Consider the following 23415-nt stretch of genomic DNA (forward strand, 5'->3'; position numbering starts at 1 on the left):
CGTACTTTCAGCGCCATCACGAGTCACGTCGCCCGCGGCGGTGCTCAGATAAAGTCGAAACGCGGAATTTAATAATACCGCTGGATATTAATTCGTTACGCCGCCGGTTATTAGCAGATAAAGCGTTACCAGCTGGCACGCGCGTTCCGACCCGAAATAGACGGTATGAAAGCTAAGGATTCTCGAAACTTTCCGCGGCAGTGATCCAACTGGCGACCTAGTTTCGCGAGAGCCGCACGGAAGTCTGCCCACTTCCACCTGATTAGTAGCAGAGATAATTGCCTTGAGAAATCGTGATCGAAATGGGACTGTTTTTCGATCGAGCCCACGACTCGAACAGCCATAAACTCATCGACCGCCTCGTTAATCGTTCAAATCCATTATCAGAACCGTAATCGAGTTCCTCCCGTTTCCTTATACAACGTGCAAGCACGAATATCCAGCATGAGTAGCAATAGAACAAAGATTATAGTGTGTGCCATTACAGCTTTCGGATCGTAGTGCTTGAAAAAGCCATTTGAAAGTTACACGAAAATGGCTGATAAGGACTGGTTATAAAAGAGCAAGCAGTCTGAAGATATTAGCTTCAATTTGTTGTACCGCGTAGCATGTTGATTTTGTTGAGTTGGTACGTAGCCTTTGGTTATACGTGTGACATCGATCTGAACGTAAACGGCAAAATGCACTACAAGAATATACCTATATTAAATAGACGATAAGTAGAGTTTTGTTGATTTTCCATTATTCATATCGTTTTATATTGAAATAGGGGAATTTCAAGATGGCATTGAAAAAAGACTGACGAAAGAACTTATCAGGTTAGAAATTTACATGAATATCCGCAGACTAGAAAGGAAGATCGGATCCTCAGTGAACACGTTAATCGTATCAGACTAGAAAATCAGCAGCACGCGGATAAGAACACTGTTGCTTACGGTATAACCCATCCCAGGGATAAACCATCCAGTAAGATCGATGGTACGTAGAAGCAGGTGCTCCTCGCTGTTCATTTCAAGAATATCGAAAGGAATATTTTACCACGGCGTTAACATAAACAAAACAGTCTCCATACATTTTTTACGACTATGTTGTAGAGTGCTACGAAACAATTTGATGTATCGTATCATCATCACGATGCTACTCGTGGCATGTATAAAGTAGTGTCGCGAAGCAATTTCAAGCAGCCGCAACTATGTATGTCGAAAATTCAAAGCTCTCCGACTCGTTCTTCAACGCTACGACGATATCTTAATGCTTCATGTGACACTTCGAAACTTACTGAAGTAATTTTCCAACCTTTTTTTTTTGGTGAAATTTATTCACAGTTTTCAGAATTTATAACCTAAGTTCTTTGCCTTTAAGAAGTTCCCTTGCCAGCATCGTTTCTCATCGAAATCGCTTTCCACCATTTCACCAGACACTTCACGGACTCGTAGCTGAATCGTAAAGTACATCGATCGTTATCCAAACGATTTACAGGCTTCTAGCTGAGAAAAGCGATTATCCACATAACGAACAATTAAAACGTTATCGAGGTGTTTAGTTGAGAGGCGTGTAATTAAGTAAACAGGATCGGTATCGAGCAGGTGGTACACCGTAGATTGACGATCTGAAAACCGTTTATCCATTACTCGAATTGATCGACCTGTCGATTAGAATATCCACGTCAGAACTACCGAGCAACAAAGATTATCCTTATCCACGTTTATTATTTTCATCCCCTTAAAGAATCCCCTTTTACCCAGAGAATTCACGAAAGCGAATAAAAGTTCCAAGAATGAACGTTATTTGTCTTCGAATACATCACGCGTTTTGTCCGGGTAATGGGTGCGTCATCAATCATTCCGATTCTGAATTTATTTCGGGAAATGATCACTTCAACGTCATGGAAAATTGTAGGTATCTTCGCGTTAAGTCTCAAGAAGGGACGACAACGTTCCCCTCTTGAGATTTTACTTCTTGTTTGTTGCTTTTCACTTTTGTTTCTTCCTTCTAAGTTCAGTTTTACAGGCAGTAAATCACATATGAAAGTATTCGAACATTTCTACATACCTTTTATGAACATAATATATGTGTTTGTATTTGTATTATTTGTTGCACGTATTCAAATACTTTCGTGAGTCAGTGTATTATAATTAAATCGTGTTACAGCAAAGTGTTTTTCGAATAGCATCCCCGAGAAATATTTGAACGGACCTCTGGGTATGTACGTACAATTATTAATAAGCGAAGTGACTTGTCAATGGTACAATTCCCTTGGTCCAAATCCATACACCCGTTATCGATCCCAAGTGAAAAATGAATGAGACAGGTGATACGAGCTGCGGTCCTTCGCTGAATACGACGATGATCGTTTATCGGTTTGTACAAAGTTGCAAAGTGAAGGTGTAAACTAAAATTTTTAACTATGATTTATCGCGTTTCGAGCGGAAACCGAGGATGGTCTATACGAGTACATTAAAAACACACCGATCTATAAGTCACTGTCAAACGTTATCGGGTTCTTTGCACACACCGTTGAATTTTTTATAAGCTCTATACAGGAAACTTTGACTTTATTCAATTCCAACAGACGCATTAAAAATCCATCCTGCTTAAACGTAGAAGTAAGCTCCCCCTTGAGAAAAGGGCAAATCGCAAAATCCCTGCTATTGACGCACACGTCGCCTTCTCATAATTATTTAAATCTCACTCGACAAAACCCTCTGGTAATAACTAGGGACAACTGTCTTTTCGTTTCTTGTTCGTTCTAATAAAAGGATTTAGAAATATAAAGAAAATTATAATGCTATTAGGTGTTTCACTTTGGCAACGTGTTCAGAATTTTCATTTCGAAATTTCGTAAAATCTATCGACAGAAATATCCGATTTACCCGCCGTCGGACGCAACGTTGACTCGTTCCACTTGGGATTATCTTCATCGTGTATCGAAATTACTGTCGGTTGGCTAGCATAATCGTCTCGATTGCATCGCGGAGCATGTAGCAAAACGTTGCGTCAGCCGTGAAATTCTCGAACGAGTATTCGCGTATTGCCCCATTCGCAATAAACCATCCACCACCGACAAACAGTTGAAAGAATTATTACCCCTGGCCCGGCACTTAACGTTCCTAATGCGCCAATGAAATTCCAAATTACATAACCGATGGAGCTGCTCTTTGTGGCATAGAGAAAATTTATGGAGTCGTCTCTGTGATTATGACCGGCCGTTTTATGCGCTCCAGAAGAAGCCTCCGCTCAAGCCAGCTCCCTCACCCCGCGTCGAAACACTTTATAGCCAAGCACCAGCTGCGCCGGATGTACGCTGAACTTGGCTAATTCCTATTATCATTGGCTCCCTCGGTTTCCATGATTCCCGAGGATCGACCATAAGCGAACCTATAGTTTGCGTAGTACACAAGTACATATTGGTCGTTGGTTTCCCTCGCACTCGAGATTGCCATGTTCTCTGTATTGATTCCGCCGTCGACGTGGTTCCTTTTATTTCAATTCCCGTCCTTTATCCCGAGCTTTTGTGAATTTTTATAGTAATCGAAATACCGTCAACGGTATAGCTAGAGCTACCCCACCTCTTTGTCGCGAGCAAATACGTATCTGTTGGACGTTGTTATTTAATTACGGTTTAATATTGTCTTTAATCCGAATCTGATTTCGATATGTAAAATGACGTTTATAGCGTACACGGCCGCTTGGTTTTAAACAATCGGGCGTCCGATTTCATTCAGTGAAAGCGCGTTTCAACCGTACGGAAGGAGTTCTGAAAATTCGCGCGGGCGATGATTCTGCAATACGGGACAGGAAACATGGGTGATGTCGTGACACCACGGGGATGAGTAATTTTCGGTTGGATGCGTTTGAGAACATGATACCGGGGATCGGCTATAGTTAGAATGCCTGGACGTATATCTGTATTTACAAGAAACGAGGCTGCAATGCAAATATCCAACTAAACTAATTTCACCCTAAGCGAAACTTATCCCGTCTGCGAAATTATTTCTCTTTTCTACGGATTTCTAACGCGACCAACGACGCGGACATGAGATTTATTAACACCGAAGTCTCTTCAATCCAGTTTTAATTAAAGACCAAGTACGTCTTGGTAAAATAATTGATCTCTTAATTACCATAATTGCATGTTCTGCGCTGACGTTTCCACGCATAAGCTACATGGCCATTAGAGTTTACGTCCTGCTATATTCAATCCATTTCTAAAATATATTTCCAGGACGACGTGTGTTTTTTGATAAATTGGCCCACTGATTCTCTTCCTACTAATGGTCATTCGAATAAATGCCAATTCTAGGATTTATCAAACGAATCATATCATATTTTCTTCAACTATCTGTCATTGTATGAGTCATGGATAGAGATGTGTATTATAAAGGAAATTCTTTTATTAGGAAGACAGTCTTTAGTACGAAATAAGAAAAGTAAGATTATCTTTGACTTCAGAATTAAATCTATCGAGAGAGTTAATGACAAATGACAGTGTACACACAGTAATTATACCAGATTAACAGATATGACTTCAAACGAAATTGACCACTTCTGGAACTCTTAACGTATTCCCCTTTCCTCTTTTTCTTTGAGCAACCACACCACGCCATTTATATGCACTGAAAAGCGCCCTTTGTCTCTTTCACTTTCGCCGTGCTATTTTCCGAGCGAACATGCCCGGTTCCCTTCCCTATCTTACAGCCGCTTGAAATTACAGTACTATATAACGAATAATTCTATCATCTAAAACATACCTCAAACAGGTTCATCGACATATTAAAATACAAACTATAACTGCAAAAGTATCTGATAGTTCTGACATCTGAGAATTCACCTCGGGTATAATTTTATCAAAACACTCCAGTTTCTGATATTTTAACTCTACGAAACTCCATCATGAACGATATTACTAACGAAATACATCGCTCCGTCAACTCTCACAATCAAAACAAGGAGGGAGAAGAGAAGAGGGAAATCCCAAAATAAACTTAAACAAGACTATCTTCGAAATAACGAATTTGGTGAGCGATCCACTTCTATAACCACGGATTCCTCGAGTGGACGGTAGCAAAGGGTCGTGGAAAGTCGGTTCGATAAACAGTGACCGCAGGAAACAGATTGAAATTCCGACAGAGTCGCGCTTATGAATCATTCATTCCGTTGGGCGATCGTGGCTCGCGTAGGCGTCGGTATTTATCCCTGAAATCGATCAGAGAGAAAATCGACGATGCCGAGGTTGGAAAGGATCAAAAGGATTTCAATAGCGGCAGCAAGGAGGATCCGAACTCGCTCATTTCGGTTATGAAGTCTCCGAAGGAACGATGCCAGGGATAATCTTTGGCTGGGTTCCAACCATCTTGAGCATCAACGAAAGCACTGCCAGCTTCTCCCGTCGTGGCTTCCAGACTGCCTCTCCATCGGTGTCAAGCCTTATCGGCCGTGCCAGCGTACTTTTCTACACCCCTGAGGAAATACTTCACTACTGTCGAAAGATATCAGATACGTGTACCTAACGGCCATACGTTTCAGATTTAGTATGGGAAATGGATACGAACGTGTTATCATAGAAATGATTCTTGCGCGTTGAACGATATTCGAATTCATAGGATTTCATACCGATTCGATGATCTGAAATCAGTTAAAGCTTTAGGCGAACATTTTGAAATATTTCAAATTATGCGTCGCATAATACGTTTCAAAGATTCGAAGTGAAGATACGAAGGTAATCTTCAATTTTCTGATAAAGATATCCATTAAGAAATGGATACTCTCTTTGATTCTCCGTATAAAAGTATCAAAGTATTTGTATCTCGAAAACGTTAATATAAAGGTTCCTTTGACTTCGTGCTCCTAAAGTTTAGCGTATATCTTCCGATATCTTAATGCTCTCTTTGATTCTGTATAAAGGGGAAAAAAAGGAATATCAAAGTATCCATACCCTTGTGTGTCTCAAAAACATTAATTTAGAAGACCCTTTGATTCGAAGTTTAAAAAAATTCAACATACGGAAGACAAGGGCAGACGCAAAGTAGTACTCGAGTATAACTTTATTTCTTCGCGTGTATATTGAAATTTTCGAAATTCAGAGTGATTGCACGGTAAGTGTTCGAGCGAAAGGACAAAAATCCGAAGTACGGGTACAAAGAACGAAAATGTGTATCAAAGTATTTATTGATCAACGCTGAAAACACTGCCAATGAAAGAGGAACAACAAGAACCGGCTGATTAAGCGAAATTCGACTGTTCCGTCAAGCGGCGGCTTCCTACTTTAAATGCATTCAGGTTACTAGCACTATACGTCCACTACGAAGGCAACGTGTAACTGAATTTTCAATTAGAGTGTACGTGAACGGCAATGAAAATGATGCTATAAAACATGAGCCGATCGTACGAAACCGAAGAGAACCGCAGGTATCGAAACTGCAGGCTGGTTCTTTGAAATTTCATGACTTCGTCGTTCAGTATCTCTGCGGTTCGCCTTTTAATACCTCGAAGACAATATAGGCGAGCCACGATGTATCGATAATCCAATTCCCAATGTTCATATAGATCGTGCTCGCGTATAAGGTAGCTGCGAAATATCGGCACGATTTAGGGAAGTCATTATCGGCGTATACAGCGTTTTAATGCGATTTCACCGTAGCCTGCGCGACAGCCTCGCGAACGAATTCGTAGCGCGGCGGCCGTCATTAATTAAATCGCCGTGAAATAATTCGCCGTTGTTCCTCGTGATATCAAATCGAAACGGCGTGTCCTGTTTCGGTTTCGAGGAAGCGATTCTACTCCGCCATCGGCCGTGTAATTGTCCCGAGTCTCGTGGGTGGCCATTCTCCGAAAGACAATGCGGGAACGTGCGGGGATCCGCTGGGATTAATCGATTAATTACTCTACAACCTCCTACAGCTGATCTCAATATAGAATAGAGTTGGTTGCGACTTCTTGCCATTTCCTGCGATTTAGTTTAGATTTCATTCTGTACGCACAGTGGTTCAAAGAGCTTATTGCCTATTTGCTGTGGAATTTACAATAGAATATATTTATTTATTTACTATAGAAAATTATCTCACGTATATATAGCGTTTGTAAAGCTTCATTTTTAAGTTAAAATACTCGCAACACAGTCTCGATTTTTTTGCTGTAAGGAAACTTATTTTTCAACCCTTTGTTTTATATATAAGTATTATATAAATATAAATGTAATATAAATGTGTATATGTGTGGGTAGGTGGGTTATTACAGCCATCCAGCAAGACAGTCCCGTAAATTCATTTAGACAATTGCACGTAATTACCGCTATTAATTAAACAGCGAGCGTTGCCTGGGATTGCGCGTTAATTAATGTTCTACACGGTGTTTTGTCGCAGGTGCGCAACTTTGATATCATAGCATACGACATAACTATTTAATTTCATTCTGCGCTTATGTAAAACTCATAACACGATCATCCTCCCCTTTAACTCTTTGTAACAGAATTTCGGAAAGAATCAAATGCCAGAAAGATCGGGCGCAAGGAATTTTCACTGCAATTTCGTGGCTATCGATAATTTCGTGGAACAATCGTTTGCAAATTCGCGGTATGGAGAAAGCGGACACCTGACCACAAACTGCGCTTTGCAGCTGTCTCTCTCGAGCGATCTTTTATTTTTAACTCCGCCGTTCGGCAAAGGTTTGCGTTTCTATTGGCGTCGATTGGCGTACTCGTTAAATCTCGCTTTAATGCCACTCTCGTATCCGAAATTTTCAACGAGACCCGAGTTTCACAATCGAATCGTGTTGAGCTTCCCGATGCGAGAGGTATCGGAATCGAATAATTTTGAAATCATAGTCGAATATCACTCCTGGAAAGAAACTTTGCCAACTCCCCATGGCATTGAAAGTTGAAAAAGGCCGATCTCTTATATAGCCGCGCTCTCGGCTACTTGAAATGGCCATCGAGGTATTTAAGAACGAAAGAAAACTTTGTTATTCGAGAAGAAAAGTTGCCTGGAACATTCTTCGCATGAAAAACTTAGATCGATGTTAGCCGCCTGCGGGAAATCAATTAACACGAGATCCAATAAACTTTCTCAAGATCCTCCAATATATCCTATGAAGCTGTACATCCCTCCTCTTTCTATCTTTCCTTTTCTTTTATAGCATAAATAAGTATACACCGTGGTCCTAAATTCGTGGTAGAAAAAAAAAAAAAAATACGTCGAAAACTCTATGTGGGGAGATTCTATCACAGACAAGTTTGGAAACTCGATTTTCTCAGAAACGAGGCCTCCCCCGTAGTTTCATTATCCCCGACTCTCTACTTATTTTAAGTGATAGAATCTGCCATAGAGTTTCTGACTTGCTCGTACCGCGAATTCAGGATCACGGGGTATTTTAATCGTCGGCAGCTATAATGTTAAATAGCTGTAGCTGGAAGTCGTTAAACGATAACAGCGTAGCCTCTATGAATATTTACCGTCGGTCGGTTCTATATCAGGCTCGCGATCTACCCACTTCTTCCAGCGATCCATCGGTCTCTCGGGAAATATTTAGCGACGAAAGTTTCAAATTCCTGGCGGAGTCGATAATTCTTAAACGGCAGGCAGTGTTGGCCGGTTACAAGGTGTTACAAGGCAGTTCTGAGTCGTGGCCAAGTATCATTAATCAAAGGCGTCAGCTACTTCGTTATTCGCCGGAACTTGAGCCAGGAAGGTGTCGATGAAAGCCACCTAACTCGATCATCGATCGGGTCAATTCAACGAATCGAAGAAAAAATCTGTTCTTCCGAAAGGCATCGGCGTGTCACCATGGGATGAGACAGTAGATCCGAAATATAAAATCTTAGCTTCGGGAAATGATATATTCATATTCATATTCAGAATTTCAGAAAAATATCGGTTTGCTCACGATTAATTGTCGAGCGAAATCAAGTTTATGTATCGTTTCGTGCAACTTTCTGCTCGATTTGTTATGACACGAGGAGGTGGATGCCGGAAATAGGAAGGGGAATGGGAATAAATTCGGTCAAGGGTGGCCTTATTGCCTATGCCGTGAAAGAGGACAAGCACAGGGAAGGTCTCTCCGAGGAAACATCGATATGAATCGTTTTTGCGAAACAACCGAGTCGCTTGAGGGAAAAGCTCAATGTATCGGGCAAGTGTTCCTCGACGGATCGAGCAGGTACGTCGGTTTGAACGTTTGACGTGTAGCTTTCATTGGAGAAAGTTCGACAGATTTCAGCAACGAGAACAATCAGAAATGGTTGATCGCGAGCTTGTTTAGCTAACGGAACAACCTCTGTCAATCGATGCTATTTGGAAAAATTGTTGTGTTTGTATCCTTGAAGTACGTACACTCGAGAATTTAAAAATTGCCAGGATGAATCAGATTTCTGAATATTTTTATGAACATCGTGTAGTATCTCACGAAAGCGTTCGAACGTGAGATCTTCGAAAATCTCAAGGGGATTATCAACATTTTGCTTTACGTTCGAAAGCAAAAGAATTATTTACCTCCGACGATATTTCCAATACTATCTTCAAAGAATATTTCAGAGAAGTATATCGTTGTTTGAAAACGTATCGTAGAAATCTAGAAGTATCCATTTCAATATATTCGATGCGCGCGTATCAATTTGAAGCATCGTTTTAAATACAGCATATAGAGCGAAAACGATTTGTACAAGCAGCCCATCAATTATTGTAAAATGCGTCATAGAAATTTAGAGATATCCATCCAAAGACAATCAATATGTATATCTGAATTTGGAGTATCGTTCTAAAAACAACAATCTGCAAAGCAATTTGTATAAGCACTTTTGGGTGGATATCGACTTGCAAACGAGATACTTCTGCAGAGCTTCGAAATATGAACATTTATGCAGCAGTGTTCGTTATCGACGTTGTCCGAGCGACGATTGTTTCTTTTTTTTTTTTTTTTTTTTGCGACAGCGTAGTCGCGTATAACGGAGCGCTTTTGGGAGGAATAATTAAGTCACATTCACAGCTGGACTTTGCCGTTTCTCCCTCAACGAACCGGCTATCCTGTCGAGAAGTTACTAGGCCGTGAAACTTTCGGCTCTTCCGTTGAAACGACGAGCTCGTAAATTTGAAACTTTTCCAGGGGTAACCTTCGTGCTCGATACTTTACTTTCCTTCCCTTCGTTTTATGGCGATCACGATTATTGAATGTTTAATGCAAGCACGACGGAAAAGGTTTAACTCCCCGTAAACCTTCGTTACCTGTCATGTTCAATATGTTCCTCGTTTATGAAAGTGCTCGAGGCACTTTTTAATACTTGTTTTTAATAATGCTGAGAAAACGATCTTTTTTAACACTTAATACTTTATTATTAATACTTGTTTTTAACGGTTCTTAGAGAACGACGTACGGATATTGGCTTCCAGGTAGGTTTTTATCAGTTAAATATAAGGCATTAATAAGGTATTAATAAAAATATTAATTAATGTTTAACAATATAATGTAGGTGAAATAGAACAATCCTTAAAACTCTCGTTTATCGAGTTTTCAATGGCCCACTCAAAGTCGTAATTGATCAACTGCATAAATCTATATATATATAACGAAAAAGTGACTAATTCATTACTTTCGCGACGTATCAGGTCTGTAAATATGAAACCGGAATTTGCCTATAAATGGCCCTAGCTGATAATGTAGTTATCACTAAACTGCGTCATTGATGCCAAAAGTCTTTGTTGACATCTCACAAACATTTTCGACTCGGAACAATACAAGTTTCATACAACAACATAGTTTGTAATAGCGTTGAACATGTCGAATTTTGTGCCTGGAAACTACCATTTGCGGACAGCATCGATTTTCTGTTACCATTTGAAGAAAACTGCTGCAGAATTGCATCGAATGCTTGTCGAAGTTTACGGTTAGCATGCTCTTGGTAAATCACAGTGCTTTTAGTGGTTTAAAAAATTCAGAAGTGGCAATTTTGAAGTGAGAAACGAAGAACGTGGATCAGAAGGGTGTTATCTATTACGAGCTGTTAAAACCTGGCGAAACCGTTAATACTGAGCGCTACCGACAATAAATGATCGATTTGAATCAAGCTTTGCGTGAAAAACGACCAGAATATCAAAAAAGGCAACGCAAAGTAATTTTGCTTCATGATAATGCACCATCACATACAGCAAAACAGGTCAAGGAAACGATCGAAGCGTTCAGTTGGGAAATACTTTCGCACGCGGCTTACTCACCAGATTTGGCTCCGTCCGATTACTATTTATTTGCATCGATGGGACACGCACTTTCTGACCAGCACTTCGCTTCTTACGAAAATGTACGAAAATGGCTCGATGTCTGGTTTGCCTCAAAAGAGCGACAGTTTCTTTGGCGTGGCATCCACCAATTGCCAGACAGGTGGGAAAAATGTATAGCTAGCGATGGGCAATACTTCGAATAAAATATTTTTAATCATTTTCATACAATAAACGTGTATTTTCTATACAAAAATTCCGGTTTCATATTTACATACCTGGTAGGCATGCTATAAGAAAAGATTTTTGGAAATATGTATTCTAAAGGGACAAAGGGAGTAACCCTTTTTTTATATGATGTCCATATCCAACCAGTTGCTGAATTTAAGAACGTAAAATCCGGCGAACAAACTCCTCATTAAAAATAAACAAACACGTGTTGGAGCGTTTTCCCAAGTTGAACCCTTACGGGGGTGAAAAAAAGTTACACTGTTTTTCTCAAAGGACGATCGTATCTCTTTGCCCATTAAAGCTGGGGATTTGAAATCAGGCAAACAAACTCCTCATTAAAAATAGACAGGCACGTGTTTAAACGTCTTCCAACATTCAACTCCTAAAGGGTGTTGAAACAGTGGGTGGTAGACATAAATTCAAATACTGTGCGGGCGAAACCGCGAGCGAGCGGCTAGTTAAGAAGTAAAGAAGAACAAGTTGAACGCTACAATTTTTTAAGAGTACTCTTGCAGCTTTGAATTATTTGTGTTGAACGAATAAATTCATGGAATCAAATTGTTTCTTAAGGGGTTCGTTAATAATCGTGAAATTTAGAAAAATCAGAGCTGATCACTTTGACTTTTGAAATACACTTGGCTCATGATTCCACGATGATTCATAAAAAAGTATCTTACTTTTTTATTACACCGCACTCTCAAAGACGTAGCTATCACATGTCGGTTATACACGTTAATGTTTTAACTGACAGGAGGGCAGTAAACCTACAAAATAAAATAGATGTTTCTTTGGAGCAGTAAAACCATGGAAGAGCAAATACGTAGAATATAAAATATAGGATCCAAAGGAACTGCAAACGATAATATCCCGGACTGTCCTGGATTCCTTCAATGGCCACGTTCCATTGTCCCAGAAAGAGAAGGGGGTGGACTTTTCGATCTCCTCCCTCGTTTTAGTCGTTTATAGCATCCGGTCGAAAGCGACTGGCCAAGCAAGCCACTATTTGCGTAGATACAGTCAAGATTGATTCGTCATCTGGAGGGTTTCTCGACTCTTTCGATCGTAGCTTCGGTGGCGATCGAATATCGCAAACGACGAAAAGAAAGGGAGGAAGAAAAAGTACAAGGGGGATGTAGCGCCATTGTCGTCCTCGTCATCTTCTTTTCTTCGGGCTTAGAATGTTTAACCAGATTACGCTATATTGACGTATCCTTCAGCGCCAATCTTGGCCGATTCGAGGGCACGGAAGATAAACGAGGGACGGTTATGGAACGTGGGGAACGATGAAAAATACTCTTTTCCACCCCATTGTATGTCCACGGTCAATTGCGGCTCAACCTTGTATTAACTAATCCCTTCGCGTATTATCGAGATGTAATTTCGACAATGTAAAACGTCTTCGTTTATCTCGGAGTCTTCAGTTGAACGATAAAACCATGACCGGGTAATGTCCGATTCTCTTCGGTTTGTGAAAAAGCGAATTGTCTGGTTTGATAATGTAGTAAGATGGGATTGTTTCAAGTTCCGACTTTTTAAGATTCAATCTTGAGGTTCCAACAAAATAATCAAACTCGTTGTAAGTGTAAAATTGCACAAAACGCATGTAATATGAAATATATATAAAGCGTACAAAATATAGTGATTTCTACAGTAGGGATATATTGGTGGTAAAAGAATTGTTTACCGGGACTCTATTTGTTTAATTATATTCTGAAAATTACGAATATGCGTAAAATCCCACGGCACAATTACGAAACACCATTTGCCTAATATAATAACAAAGGAGTGAAAAAATATTGTTAGTAGCGAAAACGAGGAAATGATTGAAATGGCATGAAAAATATAATGGACCCTTTATGATAATAAACTCGGAATATTGTTTCACGAAAAGTAGCGGTAAATTGACTGGCACCGCTATAATTCTCAGTCCTCCGATATTTGCATATACATCATTATTCTGATAGCTTGGAATAATCAGAGAAATTTGAACGTAGATTAAAATACAAAAATCTCTCTTACTGACAAATTGTACTTCGATATTTTATCGACGGGATATTTCTACTGTAAGTAATGAGTTTTAAATTAATTAATCAGTCGATATATTAACATGAAAATATAAGCGTATATTAATAAGCTTCGATCATTATTTCCCTATTTATCCATCATTATTCAAATTATTAGGCGGTTCGGAAAATTCGTGTCGTTTCTGGCAATCAATTGTGCTGCTTCATATTTCATGTAGGAGGGTTGTGTATATTGAATATTTGTCAAATAATAAAATACAACATTAAAATAAATTAGTTATAAAGTATAATAAATAAACAGAAACATCCAGAAATTTTCAATATGAAAGGCATTGTTTTTTGATAAAACAACGTTACATTAAGAGTATTGTATTTTAATCGGATTCTTATTCTATCGCACCTAATGCTATCATCCAAATCCCGTTTAGTTGGATTTCCACAAAATTTTCTGATACCACAAAACCGAATATACTAGAATTATAACGTACTGAATTTTAAAATTGCTTTCCCGTAAAAAATAAAAAAGTGTGATGATTCTTCTGTATCTTCGTGCGATCAAAATAATATATATCATGTTTACACGTTACAATTTTATTATTTCGCATACAACAGCAATTAACGCACTCCATAGTACTTAGAAATATTAATAATCGAAATGCCGAGATTACCGTACGACATAAAGTTGCCGGATCTCGATAGCAGCTGTCAGGAGATTAGGATTTAATCAAATTGTCGGCTCGGTGTACCTCTTTAGGCTCTGTAATATTCCTGTCTGGTGCCTTGTAGAATCATTCGGGACCCTGTAATTGTATCTCCATACCCTCTTCCAAAAGTAATCAACAGAAAAATCACTGGGAACATGATGATAAGACCAACACGAAGTAACTTGGAATTCTTGAAACGTTCGAAGCGTGATGTATAGACTACGGATTTTTATGCATTTGTTTAAAAATATACAGATGTACGACGAGTTCGTAATACGCAAAAGTATATGAAATATCTAGAACATACTTTTTACAATATCGAATAAATGAAACAGTCTTCTGATTAGTTCCATCTTTTTAATTATATTCGTAAAAATACCAATTTGCGTAAAATGTACGCCGTCTGATGACAAGTGGAATTCTAAGAAAACTCGAAGAAAGTTACAGAAGCCCCGTATTTTCCGTGAAAGTTAATGAAAATTCTGGCCTCACTCCGCAAAATTGGCACGACCGAAGAGGTAAGAAACTTGGAAGTCTGGCTGCTCTGTGTGACACGAGAAGCCGCATTGTGCTTTCCCGGCATTGTCTGTGGATGCAGCGTCGGCGGAGTGGTTGTTTGCGGGTCAGCGGGTGATAGAAGTCTTGCAGAAGGAAGAGCAGCACGATAAAATACCACGTGACTACTTAATGTCAACCGTTATCGTTAAAACAGCAAAACGTTAATGACGCGAGACTGCCCTTCAATTCCGCGTGGCCCGTTTTTCTTTTGTCCCGTGTTGTTTTTTCTTGCTAAGTGACACGAGAAGAAACAAAGAAACCAAGCGACGTGTTTTCCGATAAACACGACGTACAAGCGAAACAACGATCGACATCGAAATTATTAAACGAATAGAAACTGCGCTGGCGAGAATGAAGACAGTAAAATTTAATTGACAAGAACGGTAGTAACCATTATGGCGAATTTATAAACTCGTTACGTGTTATTGGTTATAGTACCCCGGTGGTTGGATCTGGCTAGCCACCTGCTAGTTAAGTGGTATAAATCAACATGCGATTACGTAGTAAGAAAGGACTATTAGCTGTTTACTCGTTACGACAGTGGTAGGAGAGGTAGGAGAAGAACGCTTACACTCGAAGGACTTTAAGCTTCAGGGTACTCCTCTACTACCGCAAACTTGGCCGTAATTAAATGACACGGTTGTACTGTGAATACACTGCCATCAGTTTCCTAGTAATACGTTTTACGAATAATCTGTCGAATGAATAGTTATCGATTGAAGTCGATTATACGGATAAAGGCTTAAATTTCATGCCACAAAGTACTCTATTGCTAGCACAATTTTAACCGTAATTAACGGTAGAAATTATCAGAACGATACAAATCACCGATATAATTTCACATGGAAACTTTGCAGGCTTAAAATGATACGATTTTCAGATTTAATTACAGAGATAAAACCTCGTTTTCCTTCTTGCATGGTATATTTTTTCTCACATATCTTTCATTCTAATTTCTTTGCACACTGCGCGTCATAATTTACGAAACCATTCTACGATTTTCAATTCTTATACAGGTACAATGTTGCAAGATAACGAGAAAGAAATCTGATTACACGTTGGTAAAATCAAACAGTTAAGGTAACGTTTAAAATAAAAAACATGAGAAAAATGTACATATCATATTTCCTTCCTTTGATCTTCAATCGTGTGATGCGGTGTATAGATATATACTATCATTCTGGCTAAATAATCTTCCATTAAATGTATAATCATCGATCGACATCGATTGCATCAACGAAAGAACGAGACTAGGGACGTAACGAACAAAGAAAAAGAAAATAGAGAGATAGAGAGATTCTTTCGTTTTATGATCAACGAGAAAACCCGTTAGACACACTTCGTTATCGTTTTCCCTGTCGTTGGACAGCGTATAGAGCGATTCATAAAGTAAACTTCTCGCAGACGAAACGACAGAAGCGTTAATGACACTCGAGTCACAGGGGAATTTACTTCATTGCGGGTCATTAGCTAGAGAGCTGGTTCGTTGCGCGTCGTTTCGCCAAATTCTTGTCGCCGTAAAGTTTCCGTTATTGTCTGTTTATCGGTGCCATTCCCGCTGTTGATGTTCTCGCTATCCGCTTCGCATAGCCCGATGAATATCATCAGCACCTTGCGCCATAGTCTCGGTTTCCTTTTAATGCATACAACAGCGCCTATACACATTTCGCTGTTGGGACGAACGGCTCACTTATCGCTACGGTCTGACAACGCACGTGCTTATTCTATTTGCACGACACGCGCACGTATCCAATCTCGTGACCCACGTCTCTCTACGGAAGCTTAGAACCCTAATCCATATTAGCTATGACAGTCCACTCGGATGACCCATCGAGCCAAGTGGCGACGCTCTATGACCCAACGGTATAATCCATATTCGACTATCCAAATTCGCTAAACTGACCCTGGTTTGCTTTCCTCGTATAATGTTGTGTAATAGAAATTTCTTATATCTTCACTGGTCACGCGCGATATAAATATGCGTTATATCACTGGACCAGAATAGACTGAAATATACGGTGTTGCGTGGAAATTTGGCTGCGCTTGATATTGTGTTGTGCGCGTGAAACCTTTAAAGCGGCCTACATAGGCTGAAACATTGCGATGCATGTATCAACTCCGACGGTTAGTTGCAACGTATGTAGATTGATCGTGGTTTATATCAGTGTCTCATGGTTGTCTCGTCATTTTGATTCGCTAGCGATGGAAGGTGAAGTGCCAGGATTTTAAATAAATTGTTTTGAGAAATTGAGTATCGTAAAAGTTTTCAGAACTGTTCGATTTAAGTTAATTATTTATTTATCGTCTACGATTAATTACTGCGATATTATTATAGAAACACGTGTAGCTTTATGTTCCCGGAATGGCCGTTTGTTTTTTTTTTCAGCCTAGGAATAAAGAACATCAGACGCTTGTGCAACATAAATTAAGCCCTTCTCGGTACGTGGTTATTCAGAGAGATCAATTATTCCGTGACCGTGACACACATAACGAGCATCCTCCAAAAAATAAAGTACACCGATCTAAAGGGTATACAGCGATCTAAAAGATACACAGCAATTTGAAACAATTTTAGTTTGTAAAATTTGCCTCGCATCGACAAATTTTAGCATTATTCTTCCATTATACGTATCGTTTTGCCGATCCAATACCAAAATCTGCCATTATCCCACATTAATTCGATAACGTGACCCACGTACTAATTCCAACGATGATTTCTTCGTATCGATCCTGTGACTCGTGTTACCACGTAATAGCATAGTAATCTACGGTGATCTGTGATGACTTAGTATCGTGATTCACGTCGGCTCACGATAGCTTAGTGTTGCGACTCACGCTAGATAGAACTCGCTGCCTACGTGCCTATCCTTATATCGTTCTATATTATCGATCAACTTTCCGCTTTAACTTTTGCGTTCACGCTCTACATGCGGAAACCGTTAACGGGGAAAAGTTAGTCTCGAAGCTTTGGATCGTTTAAACGAGTATCGTGATGCGGTGAACGAGCGTCTTCGACGGCGTAAACGAGGTTAACACTGCTACACGATTAAGGATGGCTTCCGCGAGCCTTTGTTTCCGTAATCACGGGTAATTAATGCACGATGCGCGTGCGATGAATTATTCGCTGTGTTTCACGCCATGGTACAACGCCACGATAGACTTTAATCCGGCTTAGGCGAGGCATCACGAAAAAAAGCGTGTCGACTTAATAGAATTGCGAATTTACATGAATTTACTTCTGTGTGTGCTACCCTCTGAAACTATCCCGACAATCGTTTCTGCTCGATCAAATGTATTTTAATTGCAAAATTACGGATAAATCGAGCTATGATCGTTTCATTCTACGTAATCAGCATAGCTATGCATAAAATTATATTCTGAACAATGAAATTGATTTTGTAATATCAGTAGACGGTGATAAAGTTTGTAAATGCGAAACCTTATCGGATCATCTATTTTGTTAGGTGACGAGCTCTTGGTCTTTTGGATCTTCTTTATTTTTTACTCGTAAGCTACGTTAAGGAGATACTTTCAAACTAATGGGAAAACTTTCGACGATAATGGAAGGGATGATATTTAAACGTTAAACCTATACACTACGGTAAATAGTAAAATCGAAAACATGTATAATATAGTGAATAGTAAAATCGAATATTTATGGACGATAAGGTACGTGCAACGGATGTGTAACGAGCCTTGAAAGCATCATGCAAACGAATGTAGTATTCAATTCACGATCCAGTAACGCTTCGGACGGAATGAAATACAATGTGATCGCGATAGTTTCGTCTGCGAGTTATCGAAAGTTAATCCTCGCATAAAACCATCAAAAAGCCATTATCGCGAAATAATCGCGCGATAAATGGAATTATCAAGGGAGATTACGTGAATTCGCAGTGAAATTTAGGGAGGACCAAGCATTAAAACGGGGAGAATTTCACTGAGTTTTCGTAATTTAATTAGCGCCGATGACTCCGATAAAAGTCCGAACTGGCCTGGTTGCTGTCGGCTAACGGCTCTACGCTGGCAAACAATGCTTTTCATTCATCGACATCGAGGAAATGTCAATTTAGCAGCTGGCCTCGTTGCCATCACCTAATCGTTCACTATACAATCAATCAATTAAGCCCATATTCGAATATATTCGTACGGCGCCTGGCCAGAAAATTTTGCGTTAAATCGTTGGCTAACAGTCGATAGGAATCTCGAGATTTAATCGCGGCGGCCGCTCATTACCACTTCGTTGTGTGAAAATTGGTCCCATGCTACGGCATAACTCGAAAAACGAGCAATCAACGATATAATTGCGAAATTTATAAATTTCAATCTCACCCCAAAAATTTCATTATAACGAGTTTCGCGAACATTATAAATTTTCAATGAAATGGAACGAGAAGTTTGCAAAATTGCGATTGTATGCTGATAAAGGTGGAGGGACGACGCTTCCCACGAGATCGTGAGGAAAAACGTTCGATGATTAATGTTACATACCTTTCGTATAGTTTGCATATAACCAAACACCTTTTCTCGTTAACACTGTTCTATTATCAACTGAACGAAAAGGATCCATAAGAGAAGATGACGCATTGAATACTCAATCTCGTTTGCTGTTCACTTTTAATATTTTAAACAAACCTTTGTGCACAAAATTGCAACGATAAATCACACATCATAACGATTCTCCCATATCGCTGCTCCTCGACTACCAACGTTCCAAAAACATGAAATGGAGGTATAATACGTAGATACAGAAGTATGACGCGCAGAAAGCTCACGGATCCCTTCTACAGGTCGCGGATTTTTCCATTTATCGGCAAAGTGGAATGGAAAGTTTCGTTTTGCTGGAAATCAGAAACGATTTACAAGCGCGCATCTCTGTGAGAAATTGTGCAAAGGTCGAGTGGCCGGTAATATCTGGATCCTCAGGCGTTTAACAGAGACGATTCGTCGAGACGTTCATTGAACGTCGTAACAAGTTTCCCCGTTTCCGGGGGAATCGGTAACGGTAGCCTCTGTCGCCGCCAAATTTACAGATTTATCCAAGCGAGCTTCCCTCTGCGATCTCTCCTTTCCTTTCTGCTCGTGGAAATTTTATTTGTCGACGGGATCGACTCGTTCTCGGTGATCCCTGGTGAGTATCGAGGAAACGACGCAGATAGACCCAGCGAAGAAAAGTCGGGATTCCTGACATTCGCGGCTAGTTATTTTCCAATAGATCATCCACCATTACGGGCTGTATTTTAAGCATCATAATTAAAGCGGAATTAACCGAACAGCCGACGCAATCTGAATGCAGATATAAATAGATTTTTAAATGCCGCTAAGCTATTTGTAGGAGCGTTAATAGCGGATCAAGTATTTGGTTAATGTCTTAGGATTTTAATTTTCAAAATACGCTAAAGTATGTTAGAGTAGTAAATTGGTTTTGAAACACTTGTTATAGCATCAGCTTGTTATAATGTATATCGTTATACGTTACGTATTTTTGGGCAAATTTGTTTCAAAGCCATAGCCTAAGCTGAAGTTAGTTTTCAATGTACACAATCTAACTTTCACCTATTGTAAATGTTAATATTAAATACGCGGCGAATAATAGATTTATGAACTTTCTTTTAACGATATTGTAATAAATAACAGATAAAATTTATTGGCAATGGCTCGTTTAGTCTTTTTTACGGTATAGTCTTTCAAATGAAAGATATACAACTTTACACTTCGTAATGGTTAAATACATATACATGCAAAAGAGATTCGTTTCGTTTATCTGTTCTTTCATTGTTCGTAATAAACTATTAATTCAAAGTGAAACAGACAGTAAAAGTATATTGCCTTCAAAAGAACAAAAAGAATTACAAGCTCATAAGGAAACGGAGAAATTTTGAGGGAAACTTAATGGAAGTTTAAGTCTGGTAAATAGTTTCGTGAATAAAGGCGAAAATGAAACCAATGCCTTGATAAAACAGAAGAAAAAGCAATTCCAGCTGGTGCATTACACAATAAGTAATATTTCTGGAAATAAAAATCCCTCCTTTCGTTACAGAGAATTTTATTATAATAGATACTTCTCGCTAAAACATTTATTCGCAGCAGTGTTTTTGCAACATATCCCACTGCACACCTCTGGAATTTTAATGAATCTGAAATTCTGTCGTTCCGTTTACATTTTCTAAACTGCCGTTTTCAATATGTTACGCGACTCTGATTGCACACTACGCGTACGTGAACTTCTACGCGAATTATTTAGAACGAGTCCCATAAAACGCAAGCAATTAATATTAAACTTGGTTGCTGGATCGTTTCAATTTTCGTCCGGCGATACTCATCGAATGGGACAAATTTCATCAAACCAATACATTTTAATCAATTTTACATTCTCGCCCACACCTGTGCGTTCCCGCATGCGTACGCACGTCAGCGGAAGTTCTCGGATTGGGATAAATTCGACGCGGGACTAAAAGGAAAAAATGCGTTATCGAACGACGTCGAGCGAAATCGCGGCCGAAATTACACGTGTGCTGCGTGAAAAACGTGTCAAAAAGGACAGGGACTTTAATACATCATATTTCATTCAAGAACACATATATTTCGCGCGAAACTCGCAGCTGAATCGCTATGGAATTTGTATTTCTGTTCTGTGATAAATAGACTACGCGACCCAGGCGACGTTCCACGAGATAAATAAATAAATAAGCAACAAAAAAGATAAGAGAACGCTGCACAGATAACCACAATGCTTTCTAAGACATTTCACTCTTCTGATTCAATCTCAGTCACTTCTTTTGGCTTCATTCGCTCTTGGAAATTGTCTATCGAAAGAATCGCTGTATTATCGTCATTCACTCGTTGGTTCTCGTCTTTTTGTTCCGTAAGTGGCGTAAATCAACGTGCCAAGAAAAAAAAGAAAAGAGAAGAAAAGAAGATATTGCATAGACGCTACACGGTATTTATTTCTGAGCGATTTGACTTTCGGGCTGCATCTCGTTCTTGCATCTCGTTCTTATTTCTCCTCAGCTCGTCCGCTTTTAGAAATGACCCATCAGCTAAGACCAGTTCGTTCCTGTCATCGTTCGCTCGCCGTCGCGTGCTTTTTCCTTTCCAGCATCGTATTCTTTATCTCTGCTACTTTCGTGGAATTTACTTTTACTCGTCGACTTTCCATATCTCACCTCGTCCCGCCCGTTTCATCCACGGAGGTGAATTTTCACGCGAGAACCTAAATGGGAACAGTCGGAGCAAGAATCCGTGTAATGAAATTCTCTGGGTCGCTTCGGTCTCTGTCATTTATTACCCACTAATGACTGGCCGTTTCATTTGTTTGCGCGGATAGGGGACGTGGTAATTGTATCGCGTCGCTTCGAGCAGGTGGAAAATGACACGCATGATGAGTGATACGCGGCGTACAGCTCTGAAAGGGATGGAATCTCGCGACCTCGCGCCACTGTCGGCCGTGTCGCGCCTCTCTGATTAATTGTTTAAGCGTTTGTTACATTTGCGTCGCCATTTCTCCTCGTTCTCAGAATTCTCTTCCCGGTTTGGACGAAAGAAGGATAGCTCGATCTTTCGTCGATTCGCACGGAGAGCATTTCGGGAATTGGAAAAACAAGATTGAAATGCGGCAGGCGAAACTGACTATGCGGTTCGCAATGTTAGCCGGAGCTGAAGGGTGTTTTCCAGCCATTTCTCTTCGACTAAGGCGACGACTCGAGGACACGCGGTGTATTAAAACGACCTTCCTCCAGTGAAAAAGTCAAGACGTTCCGAAGAGTAATTACTCAAGTTACTATACTTTTTTTTTTATGTACATTTACCCTCTTACTGCGTATGGTCCATAAATAGTTTACAGATATAGTTTAAGTACGATAATTGCTTCAGTTAATTGTAGGATTTTAACATAAAATCGTAGAGAAGATGACAGAAAGTAATATTTGATCTTTTACAGAAACCAAAGAACCAAATGCGAAAAAAGTAAACGCGTTATCGTATTTAAACAGTTTTCATAGGTAAATAACATTTCAGAAGATTTTGAAATTTTAAAAGAGATCTGAAATTAAATGATACAAAATGCTAGAAATTCCAACAATTTCGTGGACAGACAGCTGTAGTTTAAAACACTGTGCGACATTTGGTTGCATACAGCAACCTGTATTTTGCATGTACGGGACAAGTTTCGGCCGGGTCCATATTTTTCTATTCAACGACAACTGCTGTACTCCAAAAAATGGTAACAGCACAAAGGGTGTCTTTTAAAAACCATTAAGTCTCCACCTGCTTCCCTGTTCGATTTTTACTTCTAAAAAGAGATTTATGAAGTGCACCAGTGTTTCGTTTACCAACGAGTGCCCACGATATTAATTACAGAACGTTTAGCAAGCTTTGGCCTATGACTACGAATGTAATAGGTTTCGGAAATTGAACGTGTCGTAGGAATGCGCAAAGATTAACGGCAGTGGCAGGAAAAACAACGAGGGACACGCACGAGTGATGTGAAATTGGTAGTCGCGACAAAAGAGACGCGGAAAAAAAAACGTTAAGCGATCCTTTTGAAAAACGAGCCGTATATTTTTTCCACGGACGCCCAATATGTAGAAACTAGGTCGGGATTCAATACACGGGTGCGTAATCTATTAGAAAAAAAAGCTGCACAAAGTCGTCCACCTATTTTTCCATTTTTCCCATCTCTCTCTACTTTTCCGCTTC

The 23415-nt window shown here is 39.6% G+C and overlaps 1 protein-coding gene across 12 annotated transcripts in view; it reads left to right on the forward strand.

The window, feature by feature from the left end:
* LOC100648400 (pleckstrin homology domain-containing family G member 5) overlaps positions 1-23415 on the forward strand; it is an 84384-nt gene that overhangs the window by 36430 nt on the left and 24539 nt on the right. The window lies entirely within an intron of this gene.

The sequence above is a fragment of the Bombus terrestris genome, chromosome 8 (genome assembly GCF_910591885.1).
Source record: "Bombus terrestris chromosome 8, iyBomTerr1.2, whole genome shotgun sequence".
In the NCBI taxonomy this organism is placed as follows: domain Eukaryota; kingdom Metazoa; phylum Arthropoda; class Insecta; order Hymenoptera; family Apidae; genus Bombus; species Bombus terrestris.